The sequence below is a fragment of the Sciurus carolinensis genome, chromosome 15 (assembly GCF_902686445.1).
Source record: "Sciurus carolinensis chromosome 15, mSciCar1.2, whole genome shotgun sequence".
Lineage (NCBI taxonomy): Eukaryota > Metazoa > Chordata > Mammalia > Rodentia > Sciuridae > Sciurus > Sciurus carolinensis.
Window position 1 is genome coordinate 11,869,337 of NC_062227.1, and position 24,176 is coordinate 11,893,512.

General features: G+C 58.7%; 1 protein-coding gene across 8 annotated transcripts in view; it reads right to left on the bottom strand.

Moving 5' to 3' along the window:
• Sema4d (semaphorin 4D) overlaps positions 1-24,176 on the bottom strand; it is a 117,283-nt gene that overhangs the window by 57,925 nt on the left and 35,182 nt on the right. Inside the window, exon 1 of one of the 8 annotated variants that reach the window (XM_047526282.1) lies at positions 19,235-19,341. The exons of 6 other annotated variants lie outside the window; for them this stretch is intronic. The gene's annotated coding sequence lies outside the window, so the exon portion shown is untranslated. Of the gene's footprint in view, positions 1-12,818; positions 12,967-19,234; positions 19,342-24,176 lie in introns of those variants that run through there. One more of the 8 variants, XM_047526279.1, reaches the window with a different exon arrangement.

Below are 24,176 nucleotides of genomic sequence, written 5' to 3' on the forward strand. Positions count from 1 at the left end.
CTGCAGCCATGGCCCCCTGGGTGACCCATCCTACTGTCCCCCAGGTTACTTCCACACACCTCCCCTTCCCCAACACAGCCCCTACACCAGCACCTCCCCCACCGGCTACTCCCTCTGAACCTCCACTCCCCCCAGCTGCTCCCTCGGAACCTCCCCCTCAGTCAGCCACGCCCTCAACACCTCAGTCTCCCCCAGCACCAACCCCCTCCCCCAAAACCCCCTACCCCGTTGTGCAGCATCTCCCTCCCTCCCCCAGCTACTCCATCAGAAACTTCCCATCCTCCAGTCACTCCTCAGCACCTCCACCTTCCCCAGCTGCTCCTCCAGAACAGAGAAGTCGCAGCCCTACCTCCAGGGACGGTACTGCACAGCGAGGAACGTAAAGCACATCCACGCAGACATTAGGTGTTAACAATGCAACGCGCAACAGCACTGTCCCCCACGACCCAGGGGAGGCACCCGCTTGGGGAAAGGTCCGGGCGGAATCTAGATGGCTGCACCCCAAGGGAAACAAGCCTCGGGAGAAGATGGTCTTCTGCGGCCAGCGCTGACCTCCTCCCTGGCTCTCGCCCTGTGATCTATGCCTACGTTCTAAGTTTCCCTTTTAAAGCTCATGGTCATGACATTAGCTTTGCTCACTCCCCTCAGCTCAGCACGTCTCAAACAGCTTGGACCAGGCGGGTCCTTGACTCCCAACTCGCCGAACCCTTCCTTCCAGAACCACCCACTCCACAGGCCAAGAGTGTCCACTGCTCTCTCCTCCCTGAGTGCTCACAGGAGGCTCCCCAGCAGCCCAAGGCCGTGGGGTCCCCATCAATCCCCTGGGGTCCTCTGCTAGCTCCCCTCTCCTGCACCTGCCATTCAGAAGGCCAGTCATGGTGGACAGTCGGCACCTCCAGGCCACACAGGCCTGAGGTCCCAGTTCAGTGAGGACCAGGCGTCCATTGTCACGGACCTTCCCAAGCGCCTGCTTCTCGATGGAGACCTTCCGCTGACCTACTGAGCAGCCTCGGCCCTCCTTCCAGGACCCCTCCTTCCAGGACCCCTCCTCCCGTCCTGACCCCAGCTTCCCTTCCCTCATAGCCAGGCCCACCCCCAGCACCTGCCACCCGCCAGGTCTTCCATGTGGAGCCTCCGTCTGGTTCCTGCTACTGGCCGGGAGAATGGGCACGGCTCCAGAGCAGTTCCTAAGTCCCCTGGCCCCACGTCACCGTCCTTACAGGCTGGCTTGTGTCACACAACGCCTGGCTCAACCCCTTCCTTGTCTCCAGAGCCTGCAGAGGGGCCCAGCCTCCAATCTGGTGTCCCCAAGGGTGCCCCCTAATTCACCAGGCGAATGCTTGTTCATCCTTCCTGTGCAGCTGTGGGAACACGCCACCGTCTAGACCCAGCCCCCAAATACGTGACTAAGCAGCGTCCTGACTTGCCCAGGGTCCGCATGACCGTGAGCAGCCCACACAGCCAGCAGCCAGCACGGAGAACCAGCCTGTGCCCCAAAGACCACTGCCTCCCTGCCACGTGACGTCCCCTCCGGCCACCACACCTGCTGAAATCCCGGTGGCTCAGCTCGCAGGTCAGGGCCACCACTGACCTGCCCTCTAGAAATCAGTCTCCCCTTGGCCGGCTTTCAGTGAGCAGGAAGGACACTGGCATCCGCCTTCAGGGAAGGGGACCAAGTGACAGTGACCTTTCACGAGAGAGCTCGGCAGGCACCCTGCCGGATTCTGCGAGTTGGGCTGCCAGCCACCTCAGCGCCATGTGGCCCGATGAATGAGCTGTTCCTGACTCCCTGGGGCATGCAGGGAGCAACGCAGCAGTTGACGGCTCAACAAACCAAACCCCAGGACTCAAGCAGAAGGCCACAGCCTGCCGCCCCCACCTGGGGGCCGGAGTGCGAAAGCCCCACCGTGAGGCCACCCCCAGGAGCAGCGGCAACCCGTCCACCACTGATCCAGAGTCCCCACGGGACAGGTTTACGGCACTCCTGAGAGGAGGGAAAACAGGCTCACAAAACCCCACTGTGACCTTGAGACCTCGAGCTGTGGTGGGCGCTGCAGCCTCAGCACTTCACGGCTCGTCCCAGTCAGGGAGATCCCGCCCACAGCGATGGGAGTGGGGTGGGGTCAGCGGAGAAAAGCCCAGAAACTGCTCACTCGTCACTGAAACTGCAGGAGATTTTCTCTCCTGCTGGGTTTTGAGCTGATCCCTGCAGCCCCCGCCTCAGCCAGCAGCTCCCACTCCCTCCTCCAGGGACACCTGGGCAGAAAGACACTTCAGAAATAACTCCTTCTGCAACGTGCTGGCAGCATAAACATCACAGAATCTGCTGGGTGTGGTGGCACACACCTGTAATTCCAGTGACTTGGGAGGCTGAGACAGGAGGATTGCAAGTTTGAGGCCAGCCTCAGCAACTTAGCAAGACCTGAAACAATTAGCAAGACCCTAACTCAAAATAAAAAATAAAAAGTGCTGGCGATGTGGCTTAGTGGTTAAACACCCCTGGGTTCGAGCCCCAACATCCCCCCAAAATCACAGAACTCCCAGGGCCACCCAGAACCACGGCCTGGTCCAGGGCTGTAGGCCGCCTGGGATGGCTCCCCAAGGGGCTCCTGGTGCCCTCCTTGCTCCACGGGAGGAGTGAGGTCATGCCATTTCACCCGCACAGCCAGCCCAGCCGCAGGAGTGACCAGGAAGCCTCCCCTCACACCATGGCAGGGGCACACAGAAGTGGGCAGGCCCAGGCCAAGCGGGGACTTCTTTTTTTAAGTCTCGAAGCCACAAAATGCTGGTCTTTCATCTTTAGCAATTCCTTAAAAGTATGAAGCAAAATTACACAGTAAGGCCAGCTGGACCACGAGCTGCAGCCAAGACTGGGCGGCAGGGGCCTGAGCCAGCACGGGGCCTCCCTCCGGTACCCGCCCTGGGACATGGCACCCCCATTAAACACACCTGCTCCGGCCAACGCCCGTGACGGCCCCCGGTCTGCTGTCTGCTCTGTCGGGAGACAAAAGAACATGTGCCACTGTGGTGGCCAGGTCACTGGCTTGGTGCCAACTTTTAACTCAGTGACACCATTCTGTGTCACCTCGACCAGCTCACTGGCCCCTGCCTCTCCAAAGTTCACAGGTTCTGTACCTTAGGCCTTGGTATGGGGGGTGCTTCGGCATGGCTCGTCATTTTGGGACTGTGTTGTTTCTTTGTTTGTTTGTTCATGGGGCCTTGCCAGATGCCCAGGCTGGCCTTGACCTCCTGGGCGCAAGCAATCCTCCCACTCAGCTTCCCGAGTAGCTGGGGCACCAGGCACATGCCACTGCCCATGCTGACTCCTGACCACCCTGAAACCAAACCAGTCCACCGACAGCTCAGCCGCCTCCAGCCCCGCTGTGACGGGAGGTGGCCACGCTGGCCCTGGGGAGGCCCACGCCTTCCCCAGCAGGGAAGCCAGGCTCCCTCCGGGACCTAAGAAGATGACTGTGCAGCTGGTGCCCTGTGTACGGCCAGAATTTCAATTAGTTTCTAGTTTCCAAAGGCCCACGTGACTCTCCAGTGAAATGCTGTAAGCCCAATATTGGATTAGAGGGTGATTCGCTCTAATCCTGTGAATTATGACCAATCCTCTTATCCAGTTCCCCATTACCCTTCCTCCTCACGGTTCCCGGAGCTGATGCTTCTTCTTGACTCACTCCCCAGGGAGTCACAAGAGGCAGGGGACAAGCTGGAACAGTAACCATGACCCGCAGGGGTCCTATAGTCTGCCTGCACCCACGGAGTGCTAGATGCTGGGACAAGGGTGGCTACAGGTGGATGGGGGCGGTAATGAGGAAGCCAGCTCTCCGGGGACAGCAGGAAGGGCCAAGGCAGGGAGCTCTGCTGGCCCCCCCAGCGGGAAATGGAGCCCCTGAGGAGGAATTAACCCCCGCTGCCATCAGGCGGATCACGGATTATGAACCAGGTGGACCTCAGTTCCAGGAATCCACTCTGCACCCTACAAACAGGGAATCCCAGAATCCCCACCCTCACCCGGTTGATGGCGACTGGCAGGTGTAAGTGACTTCCTTCCAATTAGATGACTATTCCACTGGGGGTGAGGGGTCTCCTTTTCCTGAGCCGTGTCACCTTCCAGATGATTCAAAGTGAGAAGGATGGCGAGTCACTCGGGGTGGCAGGGGGAGCTGGTGAGTCACTGTCACCAGATTCCAACAGTCATCTAGGCTCAACAGCTCTGGCAGGCCAACCTGCCACTGCTCCATCTCTTCCAGGGCTCAAGAAGGAGGCTGGACTCACAGTTGAGGACAGGTTAGGAATTACACATGGATAAGGCAGAGCTGTGTCCTCAAGCCAGAAGCATCAGCCTTGGAATTCAGAGGAACCCACCCTTAGGAAAAATCCAAAGAGATTCTAGAACAGTCTTACACCAAGTAGGCCAGGCTGCACTAACAGCTGGACAGATGACCTGCCACCTGGTCCCTGCCTCAGGACACTGCCATGACCCTGAAGTCCAACCAGGAACCTCCCCCTCCCCAGCCACCTTGCTGAGCCTGATGCAGGAAGCCTCAGGTCCAGGCTGCACTCACAGGAGACAGCATCTGAGGAGCACGGCCTTCCCATCAGAGCAGAAGCCCTGTCAGGCCGGGAAGGGGAGCAACGGGGGCCTCGGGGGACAGGCCATGCACAGGGTCCACAGCGGGTCAGGCAGCTGGCAGGTCGGGCAGCTGGTGTTGAGCATCACAGGCACGGTATGAGCCCAGAGCCAACAGGTATTCTCCCGATATGGCTGAAGCCATAACGGCCATCAGCCCTGTCGTGTGGGTAAGAAACCATGGCCATGCAGAAGCCACACTGCCCCAGGCTCGCCCGGCAACCCCAGAAGCGCTCGGCTCTCCTTGTCACAGAGGATCCCTGGGGGCCAAGTCAAGTCATAAACACAATCTGGTCTCTTCCTCAAAATCTCGAGTTCGCTTCAAGTTAGGAGTCCCGCTGGGAACTTTCTAAAGAATCCATTTCTGGGCCTCGGCTGTTAACAACGGCGGAAGCAGAACCTCCAGGCTGTGAGACAAGTACCTGGCCTTTGAAGACGACCTTTGTCCACCCGGAAGCCCAGGAAGCAGACTTTTCTGAATCAATGCCTGCTGCTCCTTAGGCCCTAACAGAATGTGCCGTATACAAGAAGCTGGTTCAATTCCCAGCACTGGCCAAAAAGGAAAAGAGGAAATCAACCCATTCACAACCTGAGGTGGACCATATTCAAGTTTCCCAGTGGTCACTTTGCCCTGACCTGCAACTCTGCAGGTGGGACAGGTCACAAGACTGGCTGAGAGGAACAAGCTGAGCGGAAGAGGCCAGTACCACACACCAGAAGCGTCGGCCAGCGACAGAAGTTTCTGGAAACATTTCAGCCTCGGGGAGGGGGATGACTCACAGGTCAGGAAGTACCACACACAATTTCAGAACCAAAGGAAGTTTCTAGTCCTACTTTCCCAACGAGCAGGCCAGAAGCACCGAGCGCCTGCCCCAGCTTGTCCTGCAGGGCAGCGTCTCTCCTCCACCAAAGAGCTCCAGAGCATCCTTCGTGACGCCGCCTCACGCGCACCTCACACACCTGTGCAGGCGGCTCGGGCACGGGCCCTGCCACCCAGGCCTCCGAGAGGCTCCAGGGCCTGTGTGGGAGACAATCTGCTGAGTCTGCCACTCGGGGTGGTGCTGCCCAGCCTCAGGGGCGAACAGGCCGCATCTTCCCAGGCAGAGAAAAACCAGCAACTGGTGGCCCAGCAGGGAGGGTGGAAAGGGGCCACTGCTCTGGGGGGACCTCATGAGGTCTGCCACACGCACTTCCGTGGCCCAAGCAATCCCACCAGTTCCCAAGGAAGCCGGCTCCAGGATGCTCGTGGCCAGGGTGCCTTCAAGCACATCGCGCAGACACCAGCCATCAGGGTTAAGTGAGTAACAGCAGAGCAGGTGACTCGGGAGCACAGACCAGGCCAGCCAGGTCCCTTGGCAGGTTGGGATGAGCACAGTGTTTTGTTAAATGCAGAGAGAAGATGAGGAGTCAGCACCGAAGTACAGGCTGGCTCACGTCAAACCAGTCACAGGACCCCAGGGGCTGGGGAGGGCCGGCCAGGGAGCAGTCCTACCAGCTCCTCCCCGCCCTTTGCAGGCAGCCAGCAGGGAACACCTGGGTCTCAGGCGGGGACACCACCACCCTCAGCGGGAGGGAGGGCATGGCGCCAGCAGTGCTCAGTTCTGGGAAGTGGAACTTGAGAGGCACTTAAAATTCCTCTTTTGACTTCCCTCTGTCTTCTTTTGACTGTAGTAGTATCCTCCAACGACAGCGGCACCTGCCTTCTCTCTGTCTCATCACCCAGGCACACGGGGAAGGGGGAACGGGCCCTGCATTCCCCACAGAGCACATTATTCCTTGGGCGCGCACACCGGCACCCTCGACGCCCGAACGGAGCTCTGGTTCACCCCGAGGTCTTCTCTCCCTTGGGTGTGAGCCTCAGGTCTCTTTGTAGCTGTGCTGCTCTGCTCTGCCCGGCTCTGCCCTGTCCGTTACTCCACCACGGCAGCCACAGACCACGCGACCTGGTTCCAGCGCTGGGCCCACCCACACAGCGGGGCAACCGGGTTGGCATGTTTTCTGTTTATAAGGTGGCAATGGCCTCCGGCAGTGCCCAGAAGTTATCGCCACTTGGCACCATAAACGTTAACTACTAATATTAGCAATATCACATCAAAATCAAGTGCCATGGAGCGACCTGGGTCAGTAACTAAGCTCGACTAGATCGTCCTGCCCTTCCAAGGGCAGCCACTTAAAAACCGACTCTCCCACGGTAGACAGACACCTTGCTCTCTCCACAATGACTAAGGAGAGAAAGGAAGAGGCTGCCTCTGTCCTCGGGCCCATGGAATCCACGTCGACACACGGCCCCATGGCTCCAGCCTTGGCCTCCTGCCCTGCTGTGTCCAGGCCAGCAGGTGACCACAGGCACTGTTTACTGAGCACTGGTTCCTGCAGGGAGACCACTGAGGAACCCGTATGCCTGCTCACTGGGCTCTGAAGGAGCTAAATCCACATTCCACACAAAGAGTAAGAAGACCCACAGAGGGAAGAGCGAGCCCTCAGTCAGGGTCAGGTGGAGCCACCCCAGGGGTGCAGGACTTTCTTCCCGAGGGTCTCTGACACTGAGAGCTCCAGCTCATCTGCATCCCTGTGGTCAGTCTGGAGTGAGGTCCTCAGCAGGGGACAGGAGCTACTGTCCCCGCGGACACCTGCATTCACTTGGTGATCACTGCATTGATTTAACTCTTTAAACTACTGAATCACCAGAATGAGCCGGCCACTGTCAAGCAGATGGTCCTCTCCAGCCAGGTGCAAAGGAGCACCCCAGGAATCCCAGCCACCAGAATCCCAGGCAGGAGGATCACTGAGCCCAGGAGTTCAAGGCCAGTCTGGGTAATCCAGTGAGAACCCCCATCTCTAAAATGAAAAAAAAAGGGGCCCTCTCCAGTCTCAGCTGTGGTTGCTTCCGGGTAACTAAGTTTTTCAGTAGTTTGAGTATGAGTTTCAGAGGACAGGAGCAATCAGAGCCCATCAGGGAAAGGAAATGGCCGGGTCATCTGCCCAGCAGCCAGGCACAGGGGCTGCTGGGCCAGGGCCCAGATCTTCTGCCCCACCCTGGTCTGTCCATCCCTCCACCTGGCACCTACCAAGAGCCCACCGGGTGCCAGCCCATGCCACGTGCTGGGGTTCGGTGGGAAAACAACACACCCACTCTGTGTGCCCTCCAAGACACCAATGGTCTAGGGGTAAAGACACGTGGTCAACCTCACACAGTCTGCGGGTGGCTGCTGCACGTAAGCTCTACACGGACAGCAACGTTGCTGTGCTTCTCTGGCGGGTGGTGAACAAGCCTGGACTTCTCCAGGGGACTTGGGAGCCAAGATCTGAGGACGAGAGGCTGATAACTGGTGGTGAAAGTTCAAGACCACTGGACGGCCACAGGGAGAGCCTGACAGCCCACCCCGGAAGGTGGGTCTGCAGGGAGCCCGTGCGCTGCCCAGGATCCCTCCCTGTGGCCTGCCTCGAGCCTCCGGTCACCAGGGCAGCAGAGCACAGCGCTGGGGGACTGGCAGGTCTGGAGCAAGGGGACAGGGTCTGGTGTTTAGGGAGAAGGACACCATGTGACAACGAGGCCAGCATCCACACGGGAGCTCAGTTAAGAGGCAGGCACCTGCCTAGCAGGCCTGGGGGGCTGCGGAGGGCCTCTAGAAGGCCGGCCACCAGCAGAAGGGGGCTGGTCCTCTCAGGACCATCTCCACCAAGATCTGCTGCCCTCCAGGCTGACGGCCAGAAGAGATCTGAGGGAGCAGAACACAGCCGTGTGCACGCGTGCACGTGTGTGTGTGAGGTGTACATGGACATGGTGTAGGAGCAGTGTGGGCTGGGCACGGTGTGTGGCCCATGGTGGTGTGTGGAGTTCATGTGTTGCACGTCTGCACACAGGTGCAGTATCTGTGTGTGTGTGTGTGTGTGTGCGTGCATGTGTGTGCGCGTGCGCAAGTATGTTCTGAAATACAGGTGATGAGCACCTGGGAGCCCAGGGTAGCTGCTGGACACGCCTGCCCCACAGCCTGCCCCACGACCTGCAGGTGCAGGAGGGGCATGTGACCCTGCAAGGTCCTGACCCAGAGGGCACATAGGGACCCAGCCAAGGTGACCCTGAGGAAGGCAGCCATTGTCCTCGGGGTGAGGAAGCCCCACTGCTCTGAGTGCGTGGAGCCCACTCCCACCTCAGACAGGACTCAGCACCCTGCTGACCAAGCAGCACACCATGGACACCCCAGGAAACGTCCCAAGGAGCCGAACACCCACCCAGGGAGGACAAAGGACTTGACAACAAAACCCAATCTAGGGCTTGGGCTATTTGACGTGTCTGGAACCCACACTGCTGGGCCTGGGTCTCCTGGAAACACAAGGTCAGGAAGAGACGCACACAAAGCCCTGAGGGTCGGGGGTCTCCTGTTCGCTGGGACAGGGTCGGGGACTGGCTGAGCTGCTGCAGGGAGAGGGAGGGGCACGGGGGGCAGGGCCTGGGTAGGGGTCCCCGGGACTCGCGCCTCCGCAGGCCAGGATGCGCTCAAGCCATCAGGTGAACAGGGCGGCAAGCCTCCGTCCCCACTTCCTACAGTGCTCTGCAGAGAGGCCCAGGGAAACGCCCTTCCTGCCCCTCTGACAGTGCCGCACACGGCAGCTGGGGCACCCCGCACCTGAACCTGTGCCACCCTCAGCAGCTGACATGCTCACCAGGCCTCCCGGGAGGCCCCACAGGAGCGTGAGAACGGCCTCCCCTCCCCTTTTGCACTGACCTCTGCGCTGTGCAGGCCCGGGGCCTGTGGCTGCCTGCCTGGACCCAGAAGAAGGCGTGACCGTGCACACCAGCGGGTCCCTGGGCCAGAGAGCTCGCTGGACAGGGGACGCAAACCCGGCCTGTGGCCTCCTGCCTGTCTGGCCAGAGTGGTCACTTTTTAAAAGTATTCAGTCTTGCTCTATTTCCCAGACTGACCCTGAACCCCTGGGCTCCAGCGACCCTCTGCCTCAGCCTCCGTAGTGAGGCGGCAGCAGTGAGCCGCTGGGCTCAGCTTCTGGCCTGACCACCTCGGGCCACACCTGCCCCCTTGGAGGGTCTCTCTCAGTGGATCTGAGGCCAGGAAGAGACCCGGCCATGCTTCTGCTCCCCTCCCAGGAGCCCCCCAATATGCAAACCGTCCCCCTTCCTCCTGCCCTTAAATCCTGCCCATCCCGTGCTGGCCGACAGACCACCTGCCCTCACCTATTCCCTACAGCACCCGTCGTCCTGGACCAGCGGGGCTGCCCCCCGTGGACAGGCTCCGTGCCAGGTCCTCCAGGGAACCCTACAGCGCTGAAGTCTGAAGGGCCCTGGTCTCTGCAATGCACTTGGCACATCCGACACCTGGCTGCTCAGTCCCGGATCTGCCTGCTTGTCCCAGCGCTGGGAAGCTCCTCTGCGGGCAGAACCGTCTTCAGGAGCTATACTGGTTCCCAGGACGGCTGCAAAAGGGGACCTTCAACTGAGCAGGGGTGCTCACCAGTAATCCCAGCTCCTCGGGAGGCTGAGGGAGGAGAACTGCCAGTTCCAAGTCACCTCCGCCAACTCCACAAGACCCTACCTCAAAACTAAATTTAATTTCAAAAAGCTGGTCATGTGGGTAAGTGGCAGAGTTCTTGCCCAGCATGTGCAAGGCCTTGGGTTCAGTCTCCACCACTGCCAGCCAGCCAGACAGACAGATGGAGAGAGACATACACACATAAATGGGAACATGGATGTAAACAGATAAACAGATGGATAAATAGATAAAAAACAGAAAGATAAAAATGCATAAGTAGAAAGCCAAACAGATATGTAAACAGAAAGATATAACCAGATAGATAAACAGAAGGATACGCAGGTAAGTAGATGACCCAGCTAGAAAGACAGAGAGATGGATAGATGGAAACCACAAACTCAGTGGCTTGAAACAACACAAATATATTATCTTTCAGTTCTGGAGGTCGGACATCTGGCAGAGGGCTGTGCTAAAATGTAGAAGTTGGCCGTGTTCCCTCCGGACTCCAGGGGAGGATCACTTCCTTGTCTTTCCACCTTCTGGAGGCTGTCTGCATTACTTGGCATCTGGTCCCTCCTCTACCTTCAAAGCCAGGAGTGGGATTTGAATACGCCAGGTCAAGAGGTTCCACTTTGGCATAGGAATTATCTTCAGCTGAAGGCAACAGCAGGCTCAGGGAGAACTCTCTGCCCTCCTCCTTTCTGCCTAAAAGCCGGCTATAAATTTCCTTGTATCAAGTGCTTCTCATTTCCACACCAGGGAGACGGGCGACAGTACCTTCCCAAACAATCTGCACCTACCATCAACTTCCTAGCCACACTCACACAATTTACCACCCCTGGGAGCACAAACACCCTTTCCTTTGTCTAGTTGTGTCTTTGCAATTAATTGCCCTTTGTTAAAAGGGTAGCTAAACCTGAGTCTAACCACTTTGGATTTTCACATCTCTTCTGTGAAGTAGATACATATAAAACATTAACATCTGACTGCCTAATCTGTTAATCTGGTTTTTGTTATATTAATTCACAGGCCCCAGGAACAGAACCTAAGAGGGTAGAGGATACTTTTTTTCTCTTCTTTATTCACAGTGTAGCATCTTGCCTTTTCCCTCCTGCCTCTGTCTCATCAGGACACTTTTGATGACATTTAGGGCCCACCTGGATTATTCAGGATAACCTCCCAACTCAAGGGAGGCATCTGCCAAGTCCCTTCATTAAGTCACAAAACACATTCACAGGCTCCTGGATGTGGGTGTGTTGGGGGTAAGGGACAGTTAGCCTCCTGCAGACCCCTGCATAGTGTTACCATGAACCCCTGAATCAAAGTTTAGGGCCCAGTCAGAAAAGGTGACAGGGAGACAGGCCAGCTGAGCTGCGGTGGATGACAAAGAGCCGCAGTCCTCTGCAGAGGGACAGCTGCACCTTCCAGTCTTTGGGAATGTGGCCCGGTATGGGCACAACTCCTGATGCTTTTTCTAGAACACTGGTAGAGACGAAGTCTCCTCGTGCTGGGAAGTAATTCTTAGGATATTTTTTAATGCCGGGAGGTCTGCACCACACCTGCCTGCCCATCTGAGGCCAGAGTTAGCCCTGGCTAACTGGGGAACGGGGGCCGGCCCTGCAGCGAGTACACCAGGGCTGTACCCCTTCAGTCGGGTGGAGGCAGTGGAAGGCCAGGGGACACCCACGTTAAGAATGCTGGCCGAGCAAAGATGCAAATGACCCTCAGGAGCACTGGGAAATTACAAGGAAACTCACATTCCCCAGGAATCCTGACTTGATGGCTCATTCAGATGCAAATTTTACCCCAATTTTGGAAGGATTACAGCACCCCATTCACAGCCCCCATTCCTATGTAAATTCTAGTCTGGGGACAGTCCCTCAGCAGTTCCCAGCTCCTGCCTCTTGGCTCCAAGGTTTCTGCCCAGGGGGTTCCTAGGCAGGCACTGCAGTTTCTGGTTTGTCCCTGTCCCCTGTCCCTGTGCCCCGCCCTCCGGGACAGCACCTTCCCTAGGTCTGTGACTTTCACACACCTGGGCTACCCAGGACCCGGTGCACAGCATGCAGAACCCAGCGGCCAGCCCTGGGGCCACCTCAGGTCTGCGTGTCACGGAAGATCCTCAGCAGCAGCCACGCCGTGGCTCTGTGCACAAGCCCTGCAGTTCCACCACGCCTGCCCGCTTGTCAGTCCCTGGATGGCCAGGTCTGGGCAAGCCCTGCCAGGAGCGTATCCGCAGGCGGCCGGCCAGGCGCCCACAGCCACCACCCCTTCCCTGCAGAGCTCGTGCCAAAGTGAAAGACCCAAGGAATGAACAGGAAGGACAAGAGGCAGCCAGCCACGCTGTGTCCACATGGATGGTCACGTGTCCCGGTGGACGCTGACCTGTCCCGGGGAACAGAACCAGGCGAGCCCTGGAGTGGCACCTGCCTCAGCCTCTGGGATGCTCAAGGCCAGCTGTGTGAGGAGGGGCTGCTCAGAGGGGGTCCAGCTCCCCTGCGGCCCTCCAAGCACAGCCCCAGGCAGGTCCCAGGACACTCCTGTCTCCAGGCAGGTAGGCCACAGGGTCACCTGGCTCCGACCCCTTGGGGCCAGAAGGCTCATGATCAGCTCACTGTCACTCAGTCCTGGTGCTCGGTCACAAGGTCAGCTGCACAAACAAGAAGGAAGAGCCGAGCCCCCACCGCTGGGCTTACCTTTCCCGGGGTGGCTCCCTGACCCCGCACTAGCCAGCGTGTCCCTGGCAACGGGAGGATGGGCGCTCAGGACACCGGCTGGTCCGGCCGCTCTATCCTCACGCGGGGCCTCTGCCTGCCTGGGACGTCTGTCCTTACTCAGGGGTTTCAAGGGCTCTGTTATTGTTTGGGGCGCAGGCTGGGATGGGGTGAGGGGACGTGCCGTGGACAGCTGGGCTCACTCAGGCCACAACAAGGCGCCCTTCAGCAGCCGGGACAAGGCCCGTGGTGAGCGTTCTCTGCAGGTCCTGGAACAAGCCCGGCTCCATTCTCTGCCCTGTAAATAGCAGGGCTGTTTGCGATGTGGGCCCGATTGTCTCGGCGCGTGGGACAGGGCCTGGCCCCAGGGCTGAGGAAGGAGGAGAAAGGCAGACATGCGGCTGGGGAAGGGGTCAGGCTGGGGAAAGGGCTGCTCAGTCCAGCACCCAGGCTGTGCAGGCCACTGACCACCAGGCAGAGGTCCTGCCAAGAACCGGTCCTGCCCATCCCGAGGACCACCCAGGCCTGGCTGGGGCACCGCGGGGCACCCTGGGGCGACCACGGGCGAGTCGCCCCCTCCCAGCTCCCTGCACTCAGCCAGGGGTACGAGGGCTGGAGGAGGCATCCCAGAGGGGCAGGCGTGGCCAGTCCCTCAGCCCCCGAGCACCAGGGGCCAGCCCTGGATACAGTGATGACTCCACACCTTGGTCAAGCAGGGGTTGAGGTCAGATTCAGGTAATGTGCACAGAATGCTGGCCACATGGGCAGAGTGACCACTGCAAAGGGACGCAAGGCCCACACACGATGGCCTCTCTGCTGCGGCTGTGGGCTTTGTTGCTCTGCCTGCCGGCAGGCTGCCCACATGTGGGGGACACCAGTGGGCATCACAGCACGGTGAGGAGAGAGAGGGTGGGCGGGGCTGGAGGGCTCCAGCTGCCCTGCACTGCTGGGGATCCCGTGGGGCAGCTCGGGGTCCCCAGTCTGCCAGGGAGCACAAGATGGGAATGCTGCCCAGCCGCCCTCACGCCCCACAGCCCCTCTCAGACAGTGGGACAAGCACATGCTGGGCAGAGGGCAGCATGAAGCTCCCACACAGCAGCTCGGCCTCCAGACTCGGGCTGCTGCACCCACCCCGCCCCACTCCTTCCCCAACCGGCTGCAGCAATGGCAGCCCCTCTGCTGTGGAGGGCCATGCCTGGCCTCAAGGGGAGGGCACAGGCCAGGGACACAACTGGTGCCCATGCCCACCATCGAGGGGTGCAGGTTCTGGTGCCTGCTCTGGTCCAGCAGTCACCCTATGGAGGTTTGGCTGATGTGTCCAGCTGCTGAAGGAAGCCTGGACAGGTACAAGTGATAGTCACATAAAAGTCTTTAAGCCTTGGAGGTGACCAAGACAAAGTCCAGACAGCTAGGACAGAAACCAGCTTGGGTTTAGAGTCCTTCAATTGAGAAACGGTGTTTCATGCCCAGCCCCCGGACGGGAGCGTCCAACCTGCCACAACAAACTGCACACAGATGGCTGCCCGGCACACAGCTACCTCCTTCTCACTGGAGGCCTTTAAAAAGTACCAGGGCGAAAGCCGCCAGGCCAACCGGCATCAGATGCAGCAACAATCGAGAGGAACAGGAAAATGCATGCAGCTCTGCAGAGAAGGGCCCATCTGCGACGCTCTGGGGACCGTCCTTCCCTCTTGTGAGCCGTTAGTGAAATGCAACCAAGTTTTAAGTGTGGGGACAAGACAGGCGGGGAAGGCCTGCAGGACTCCACTGCCCCCACTCTGTGCTTGTCAAGCTTGATGGCATTCACCACAGGAGCCAGGGCCTGGGACTCCGGCTAATGACAGGGCTGGGATCAGGAAACCGGATAAAAGATTAATCCATCGCACCACAAGCTGAGAGCTGTGCCCATCAGACACACATTACCCAAGCATTTCCTTCGTCATTCATCAAAGATGGTTTCTAGCTTTAAAGAGATTCGAGGCATATGCCCAAGTGTTCTTGCACTCTCTGACCAGAAGTGAATGTAATTTATGTACCTTAAGAACTTCTGTGAACTCCATGATATGCCACGCAATGTCAAGGCATGTTTACAGATGTATAATCTCGTTCAAAGAACAAGATTTCCGGGCTGGGGATATAGCTCAGTTGGTAAAGTGCTTGCCTTGCAAGCACAAGGCCCTGGGTGAAATCCCCAGCATCCCCCACCCCTACACACACACACACACACACACACACACACACACACACACACAAACAAGATTTCCTCGAATCCTCTTTCATGTTAATCTGAGGGCAGATGCTAGAGATGACTCTACCCTGTAAATTACCCAGCAGGATAATTTGCCCTGATGGCAGTTTTCTTAAAGCAACTGTAATATTACAAGAAACTCCATACCTAGGACAGAACACTTGGGTGATTAGAGATTTCACATGAAAAATATGAAGGTCTTTAATTAGCCACGGAGAAGCTAATGGTTTCAAACACCAGTCCACACCACCTGCATAAATAATACGATGCAAAATTAGATTCCATTGTCTAAACGTGGATCTAGAGAACCTGGCCAACCTAGACCCCAGAATGTAGCCACAGGTCAATCTGATTTATGCTAGAAAGAGCAACTTTTCTTTGAGCGTTGAGGAGTTGAACCCAGGGCCTGGAGTGTGTGAGCACTTACCACTGAGCTGCATCCCTGGCCCACAAGTGTCCATTTTTAAAAGCCCATTTACAAGTAGTACATGCTGTTTTTACAAAAAAAAAATATCAGTGATGCCTTCACTGCACTGCACAGATTGGCCAAAGGAAACCTGGCTGACCCATGGTTGGGCTCATCCGTTTCCATTTTGAGCATAATCCACCCCAGTTAGCCCAAGCGCACGCTGGAGGACAATTCTGGGTGGGCACACAGCCCCTTGTCTCTCTCAGTAGAGTTGTGTGGTGGACGTTCAGAAGGGCCAGGCCACGATGCCCAGGCTGCCCCAGCCCAGGAGAAGGAGCAGGGGGTCAGGGGGCAGACGCCTAGCAGCTCCTCAGGACTCTGGGGTCCCCAGCACGCTGCCTCCATCTCCCCTCCTGGGGACTCAGCTGCTCTCTCATCATTTCAGCACCAACACTGATGCGTCTGCTTTGCTTCCAGCTTGGCTGCCTGGGCCCTGGCCTCCGAGGGAAGGAGAGGCCAGCACTGTGGACAAGGTGTGGAGGCCGAGGGCGATCCTGTGCAGGATGAAAGCCCCCCCGCAGCCGTCCTCCCGCAACTGTGTCTCAACAGCTCCTTCCCAGCTCCCCAGGAGGCCCTGTTCTTAACACCCGACTCCTACACGATGTACGGGTGGGTGGACCAACACCCGGCTAGCTGCAGGCTCAGCAAGTGGTGTCATGAGGGTCCTGGGGGCTCTCGAGGCCCCCAGCCCAGCCCCGCTGGCCCTCCTGCCTGATAAGGAAGGAGGTAGCTGCCTGGTCTCTCCAAGCTGGCAGGCAGTCTCCAAGAGTTCTCTGTTCAATGCAGACGGCTCTGCAAGGGTGGCGTGCGTGGACCACGCTGCTTACGTCACAGGAGCACGTGAAGAATTATGAGAAAGTCAGGTGGTAGCAAAATCTCAGGAGTGCGATGCTCAGCAGCAGGGAGGAGAGGAAGGGAGGCAGGGTGGGCCTGATGTGACCAGGGTACAGAGACAAACCACAGCCCAGCAGGAGTGGCCCTTCACCGGCTGCTCACGGTGAGCTCGGAAGAGACAGGCGCTGCTGCTCCCGCAGGCCGCACGAGCTGGCGGAGTCAGTCCCGAACTCTGCGAGCAGTCCCAGTACGTGCAAGGGAGGGAAAGGGAGCAAGCCACCAGGTATGCAGCCCTGGGGCAAGGGTCTCGCCGGAGGGAGCCCACAGGGCCCGGCCCTTCTCCCTTCCTTCTTCACCCTTTTCCAGAGAGAAAACACAAGACCCCCGGCCAATGCCAGTGTCGCTCAGGCTCTGGGCAGGCATGGCAGTCTCAACCGCAGCTCTGGACCACCGCCTGGGCCAGCCGAGGAGGGGCCCTTCAGCTCACAGACTGACAGGTCAGGGCCCCTCCGGGCTGAGCCACATCTGATGTGCTCCATGCTCCACGGCAGGCGGCGTCCCTGCAGCTCCTCTGCACAGCCTCTGCCGGGTCCAGGACTCGTGCCCCAGGAGGAGGCCGGGCCCTCTTCCCAGGACGCGCCTCTCAGCCCACACAGCCTGCTGGTGCAGGGCCCCACCTGCCCCTCAAGCCCCACAGGGATCGCCACAGTGCTTCACAGTGAGAATTCCTGAGCCAGGTCAGGAGCAGGACCGCCCACCCAGGACAGAGCCCAGGACGTGGGGGCCCTGAGAGGACGGTCCGCATTCCACAGGTCGTGTGGCAACCAAAGCGAAAGACTTCAAAGGGAACATCCCGGGGCCAGGGTCCACTTCCCCTCCACCTTCCCAGGGACCCGGCCATGCCGTCCACCTTCCCAGCTGGCCTGGGCATCAGTCTACCTTCTCGCTGACCTCAGAGCAGCTGTCTCACAGTCCAGTTGTTCCTGTGGAGCTGCCAGGTGCTGAGAGGACGGGTCCTCCCTGCAAAGTGCAGCCTGAACCCCACCCGCCCGTAACTGCCGCCGGTGAAGCAGGCTGGGCCGGCAGTCGCTGCTGGGGGAGACCCTGCCCAAGGCCGCCAAGTGGCCGGATAGGCCTGGCTCTGCAGCGCCTCAGCCAAGGCCCCACCCCACTTGGAGGTGCTGAGCCAGTTGTTAGTCCCGACTGGGATCAGGCACCTGAAACTCTCCACACCTCCACCTGCAGCACGGGCAGGGCCAGGGTCACAGGCGGGCAAGGGCAGGCCCTGACCTCACTGTGCTCCCAGCATGGGTGGGGCCCGCCCGCCCAGCACGGGCAACACAGAAAGTTTTTGGAAACCAGAGGCACCAGCTGACAGAGGGGCCCCAGCCGTGCCCAGATGTCCTGCTGGGAGGGAGACTGGAGCCAGGTAGCCAAACGTCAGGCACTGGCCTCCGACTCAGGGACGTGTCCACCCACCATCTGGACATACACCACACTCACACCCCTGCCAAGGGCAATGGGGCATGCCCGCCCCACACACGTGCCCACGCGCCTCGTGGGGTCAGACCACCACACCCAGGAAACCCGAGCCACGGGCAGGTCTCCAACACGAGTCTTATCTTTTCACTGCCTCGCGTGACGGGCTGGCTTTCCACGTGGTGCCAGACACTGCCGTTTCCCTTGTGATGATCTTACACAAGTGACCCCGACTCAGGCGTGACTCTGCACCCTCGTGGGGTCTCTGTTCCCCCTCTCCACCTGGTCCATTCCTGGCCTCCTCGTCCTCCTCCATGGCTGTCCCTCATCCTCCTCTGCCCAGGAACTGTGGGCAGCAGGTTACATCCTCCAGGCACGTACAACCTCGCCTCTGATCACTGTGCTGACATTTATCTCATCGTGCACAAAACACAGCGAGGGGGTCCCTTAGCCTGCAGCAGCAGATGCTGGAAAACTGCTACTGACGTGGCTTGGGCACACAAAAAAGGCGATCGGGCCAGCAGCAAAGGGTAGAGGCTCCCGGACAGAGTCCAGCTTGGACACAGCCCAGCTTACAGGAGAGCTCACAGGGCCGAAGTTCAACTCACAGACCAAGGATGGGAAACGGACTCACAAGGGCCAGCTCCCTGGAGGGGAATAAGATTGGACTCCCTTCCTTCATATACTGTTTTTGGGGGACGGGGGTGCTAAAGAATGAATGAAGGACCTCAGCCTGCTAGGCCAGTGCTCCACCTGTGAGCCACATCCCCGGCCCTCCATCTGAATTCATTTTATGCAAAACATAAACATTTTTTTTTTGTGGTGCTGGGGATTTGAACCCAGGGCCTTGTGCTTGTGAGCCAAGCACTCTACCCACTGAGCTATATCCCCAGCCCCATAAACATTTTAACTCATGTTATGCAAAACGATTCTACACGCACTGGAAGAGTTTAATTCAAACATCCAGAATGATAAAACTCTTGCCAGAAAAATCCAGGGGCAGCCATGTGTGATCTTAACAAACCCTGGGACCTACCAGCCTTAAGAGCATAAAAAGATACTTTGGGCAGTGAAATGAGCTCACCTGGATGGAAACGGATGCATTAATAAAAGTGACCAGCAAAGAGCACAAGTGGGCAAGACGGTTTCAAAGCAGAAGCAAGGCAGAGGCTGGTGCTTGTCTCTCTCTCTCTCTCTCTCTCACACACACACACACACACACACACACACACACACACACGCAGCCCTGCAGAGGAGGAGAGAGCAATGAAGGTTCTGAGAGGAACCAGCTCAAAGAATACAAGAGGAAGGAGAGTCACAGAAAGCCCCGGACAGCTGCAGAACACTGAGCACAGACCGCACACTCACCAGGACTCGGGGAGACCGATGACTGTAGCGAAGCTGTCCCTCTGCCCTGCTGGCAGATGAATCGAAAAGCACCTAACGCCGCCGCTGAGAGAGGTTGCTGGGAATAGACAGGCACCTCCACGCAAGACCAACCATCCGTCTTGCTTCAGAAACTCATCTGGCGACATCTATCAAAGAGCCACACACCCGGTGACCCAGCAGTGCCACACCCTGACATCCCAGTCCCTGAATGACAGCTCTGACACTGTGGCCGGGTATTTAGGGAAGTGCTGTTTAGACGGACTCCATTGTTTTCCGGTGGCAGCTCTAACCAAGGACCACTAACTGGTTGGCTTAAAAACAACAGACGTGTATTCTCTGCAGCTCTGGAGGCCAGAAGTCAGTTTCGCTGGACCAAAGTCAAGGGGCTGGCTGGAGAATCCCGTCCCAGCCTCTTCTGGCCTCTAGTGGCTTCAGGTATTCCTTGGCTGGCCGGGGTTCTCCAGAGAAACAGAACCAAGGGGCTAACTTAGAGACAGAAATGTATTATGGGAACCCATTCACGTCTGACTGCAGGGACCAACAAGTCCCCCCCAGACCTGCTGTTCGCGAGCTAGAGGGTTCAGGGTGGTGAGCAGGGGCATCCGCTCTGACTACCTTCTTCCGGTTCTGTTCAGGCCTTGGGTGGAGGGGTGAGGCTTCCTCAGTCCACCGAGTCACACGCTGACCTCATCCAGAAACACCCTCCCAGACACACCCAGAGCAATGTCTGGCCACGCATCTGGGCCCCCCAAGGCAAGGTGACTTTATATAAAATTCACCCTCACGAACGTTACTCCAGTCTCCCCGTCTCTTCATTGTCTTCCGCCCTCTGCTTCCCTCTTACAGGGGCACTAGCGACTGCACGTAGGGCCCCGTCAGGTAATTCAGAACCATCTCCCCACCTCAAGCCCTTAACATAACCTCTGCAAAGACCCTGCTTAGAAGAGGCCACACGCACAGCTTCCTGGGATTAGAGCCTCAGGTATTTGGGGGTCACTACTCAGTCAACTACAAGGGATAAAAACGAAAACAAAAACCTGAATCTGAGTGTCTCCGAGGGGGGCCAGCCCAAGGCTGTGCCCCTGCCTTGCCCCTGCAGGCTGGCAGCCACTCTGAACCCAGGCCCCAGTCCCTCTCCAGCCCTGTACACCTGCATCGCTGTCCGTGACGGAGGCCCTCTGGGGGCCAGTCCACCCTCGCGCCAGCCACTGGCCGGCACGGGTGCAGGAGCAGGTTCGAGCCTGTCTCCACCTGACAGATGGGTGAGGAAGGACATGCCCAGCGGGACCGTGCTCAGGTCAGGGAGAACTCGCTAGGACGCAGCCCTGGGGCCAGTCCTGGGGCGCATCCCCCACGTCCTCCCCTGAATAAGCAGCTCCAGCTTCAGCGTCCTGGCATCACGGAGCCTGAAGCTCAGACCCCTCTGCCAGAGCCAGGCAGAGGCCTGAGCAGAAGGGCCACCTCTCCAGCTGCTCAGGTCACAACCCTAGGGCAGCCCAACCCCACAACCCACTCCAGGCGACCTAACCTGCTGCAAGTCCTCGGACCCCCCTCCAAACACACGCCAGCAGCCATCTGCACTGCCAGCTGCGGCACCCCACCTCCTCCTCCCCAGCAGCCTGTGCCCCTCCCCACTTCCGCGTCAGCATCCCTGAGCATCAGATTCCCCGCCCAGGCATCTTCTCCCGCCCACACCCTCCCCAAGTCTGCCTGGACCTAGAGACCCGCACAAGATCCCCTGAACACGCGGCCCACCCCCGCCTGCCTCGGGGGCTTTGTGCCTGCTACTTCCTGTTTGAGGAACACTCCTCCCCCACCCAGGCATCGGCTGATGTCCCTTCTCAGCAAGGCTCCCGGGTTGCCCTTCCACTCACGTGGGACCTAGTGACCCTGCTGGGGTTGGTCTTCACCAACGGTTTGGTGAGGCTCCACTGGCCCAGCATGGTTGGCCACGGAGGCCCCGTCCCTCCCTGGGTGAGGGGTGCCACGGGTAGAAACAGGTGGGCGGACGAGCCCACGGAACGGGTGGCCCTGGGGGCTGCAGAGCTGCAGGCGGAGACCTGCCAGCCCAGCGCACGTGGGGGGGCGTGCGGAGAGCTGCTCCATGAAAGGCTCGCTTCATGGGCTCCAGTCGTGTGCATGACGGCACCGCAGCATGTCCACCCTCCGGGAAGAAGAACGGGGCCTTTGTGGGATATTAATAGCCCAGCCAGATGTGGAACGCCCAAGGGTCTTTCCCTGGGCAGGGCTCCACGGGGTGCCCACAGCTGCGCAGGCAGCGGCCCCTTCATCCGCACCCCAAAGGCTGTCAGAGCAAGTTCACGTGGCAGGGTGGGGGGCTGCCTGGTGACCCTCCGTCCCCGGGGCACAAGATGGGGTGCATCACCATCATGACACGCAGGCTGAGCATCCAACCGAGGCGCTCAGGGCAGGTGGAGTGGAAGATCAGCTACACACAAACTCACGGCACACCTCCTGCTGACAGAAAGCAAGGGGGACAGAGGCCTGGGCAAGGAGGGGCCGTGAGAGCCGGGCGGGGCTGGGTGCCCAGCAGAGGAACCGCCAGGAGAGGGAGAAACGCTTTCCTCTGTAAGACCCAGCAGGCTGCCAGGTAAGGGCTGCAGGAATGCACGTAAGGCAGATTTCAAGGCACCCTCAAGGCCAGCCAGGAAGGGAGGGGACTCAACCCAGGACGCCCAGCTCTCTAGATCCACACGGTCCCACACGCCAGGAGAGCACTGCGTCCCGTGCAGATGTGCTAGAGGTTGAGCTATTACACAGGAGCAGGTGAATTCATGTCAGTAATGCAGCTCACCAACCTGACACACAGGCAAGACGCAGTCCTCCCACCTGTAGTTAACACACAGGTGTGGAGAAGGCACCTCGGTCCTTTCTGCATGCCAAGTCTTCACAGCGTGCTGCACATTTGACACTGAGGCACCTCTCAGCTCTGACCACCCCCGCTGCCCACGCCCCAGGCCAGGTGTGAGTCCAGTGCAGGACCAGGCGGTGCATATCTGAAGTGCAGAGAAGCAGCATGGGCCACACACGTAGCTGCTGCAGTGAGGAACGGGCTCGGACCTATGCAGGCTGAGGGCATGGAACCTTCTGGTCACTAGAATTGGACCCTCAGCTTGTGGCCCAGGGCAGAGTCCTGAGTCAAGGCTGGCTGCATCTGTGCTCCGGCTGCGTGGTGCCAACTCTCCACGCGGCCTGTCAGGTGAGAGCCACGGCGCGCACTGTCTCACCAGCGTCCTGACACCTGCTGACCCGATCACACCAAGCGACTGAAAGACAATACGTGCAGCTGATACCACGCAGACCCACACCAAGGTCGAGGCTGCTTATGTGGATTCTCTAGGTTAGTGAACCCAGGAGCCTTTAGAGCAGCACCCGCAGGACCCTGGACGCCCCAGGGGAGGGTCCTGGGCATCCTTCAGGTGAGAGCCTCACGGGATCAGTCGAGGACCAGAGAGACCCTCCCAGGCCTTCTGGAACATGCAGAAGTAATTACCTCCCACCTCGGCGTCACTTAATTAAACCGACAAGTGTCCTACCCTCAGTTCTGAGCTTCCTAGACGCCTGCTAAAAATAAAGCACCTCCTTACAAGCCGGTCCCAGCCCACTGCAGGTGACACAGCCCTGGGGGCTGGGGCTCTCTCAGCCTGGGGCAGCGCAGGGGCACCACACGGTGTGCTTGCTGAGGTTACAGCACTGCTTTCACCAGGGTCGGGAAAGGGGAGGAGGAACCTGAATGGCCAGCAGCATGGGAACGACAGCCCTCAAAGCGATTCCCTCCCTGCACTCGGCTTCTGATGAGCCGGAGTCCAGGAAAAGCAATGGCCGGCCTGACACAGCCTTTATCCGCCGCTCTCCATCGCCCAAGAGGGTGTCCCAGGGAGGCAGGCCCTCCACCCTGGGGCCTCAAGGCCCTGAGCCATCCTGCCAGTGTCCCCAGCACTGCCCAGCAGGCTGCAGGAACACCCCCAGGACCCCCAGCACCCAAGGCCTCCCAGAACTCCGGGGTCACTGCCGTCCCTGTGTGGACACACCAGCTCCCTGCAGAGGCCACCCTTCCATTCTTGGCTGAATTTCCAGACGGTCCCATGGGAGTCATGGGAAGGACAATGCCTGCTTTGTCCCCAAGCCAAGGACTCACCAAATGCAAAGCCCTCTGTACGGACCACTTCACACTGGAAACAGATCCCTGAAAAGAGTTATTTTTGCTTCCACTTCACTGCAAGTTCTAGAATATATGTCTTAATCTTCTCAAGTATTTCCTTTTAAAATGGCCTTTTACATGCAGACCACAGTCATCCAGCCTTATCCGCAGGGGGCCTGGTCCAAGACTCCCGGTTGATACCTGCAGTATGAATCCCACATCCTCTGTGCTTTTTCCTGTAGTAAATGACTGTAAATTTATAAATCGGGCACAACAATAATCAGTAATAAAACTGAACAATCACAACACAACTCTGTAATAGAAGCTGTGTGAACGTGGTCTCTCTTCTCTCTCGCAAAATACCTCACCGCTCTGTACTCCCCGCTGGCTGACCACAGGTAACTGAAACTGCAAAGTGAGATCACAGACAAGCGGGGACTGCTGTGTTTATGATGTGAAAGGCAAAGCCAGGGGCGTCTCTAGGCACAGAGAGAAGGATCTGGAGGGCTGAGCCGCCCGTGGGCGGGAGCTGCAGGGCAGGGGCCGTGCCAATGGTCAGCAGCACAACCAGGCTTTCTGCACAGGACACAGGACTTGAAGATCCTGCACGTCACAACCAAGTCACATCTGGAAACTCCTTCTAACACAGACGCGCCTGCCGGAACCTTTCCCCCGGCCTCCGGGAGCACGGATGGCTGAGGTCTGAACGGCTGGTCTCCCTACAGCTATTTCCACAGCCAAGGACGTGGGGCGCCGGCC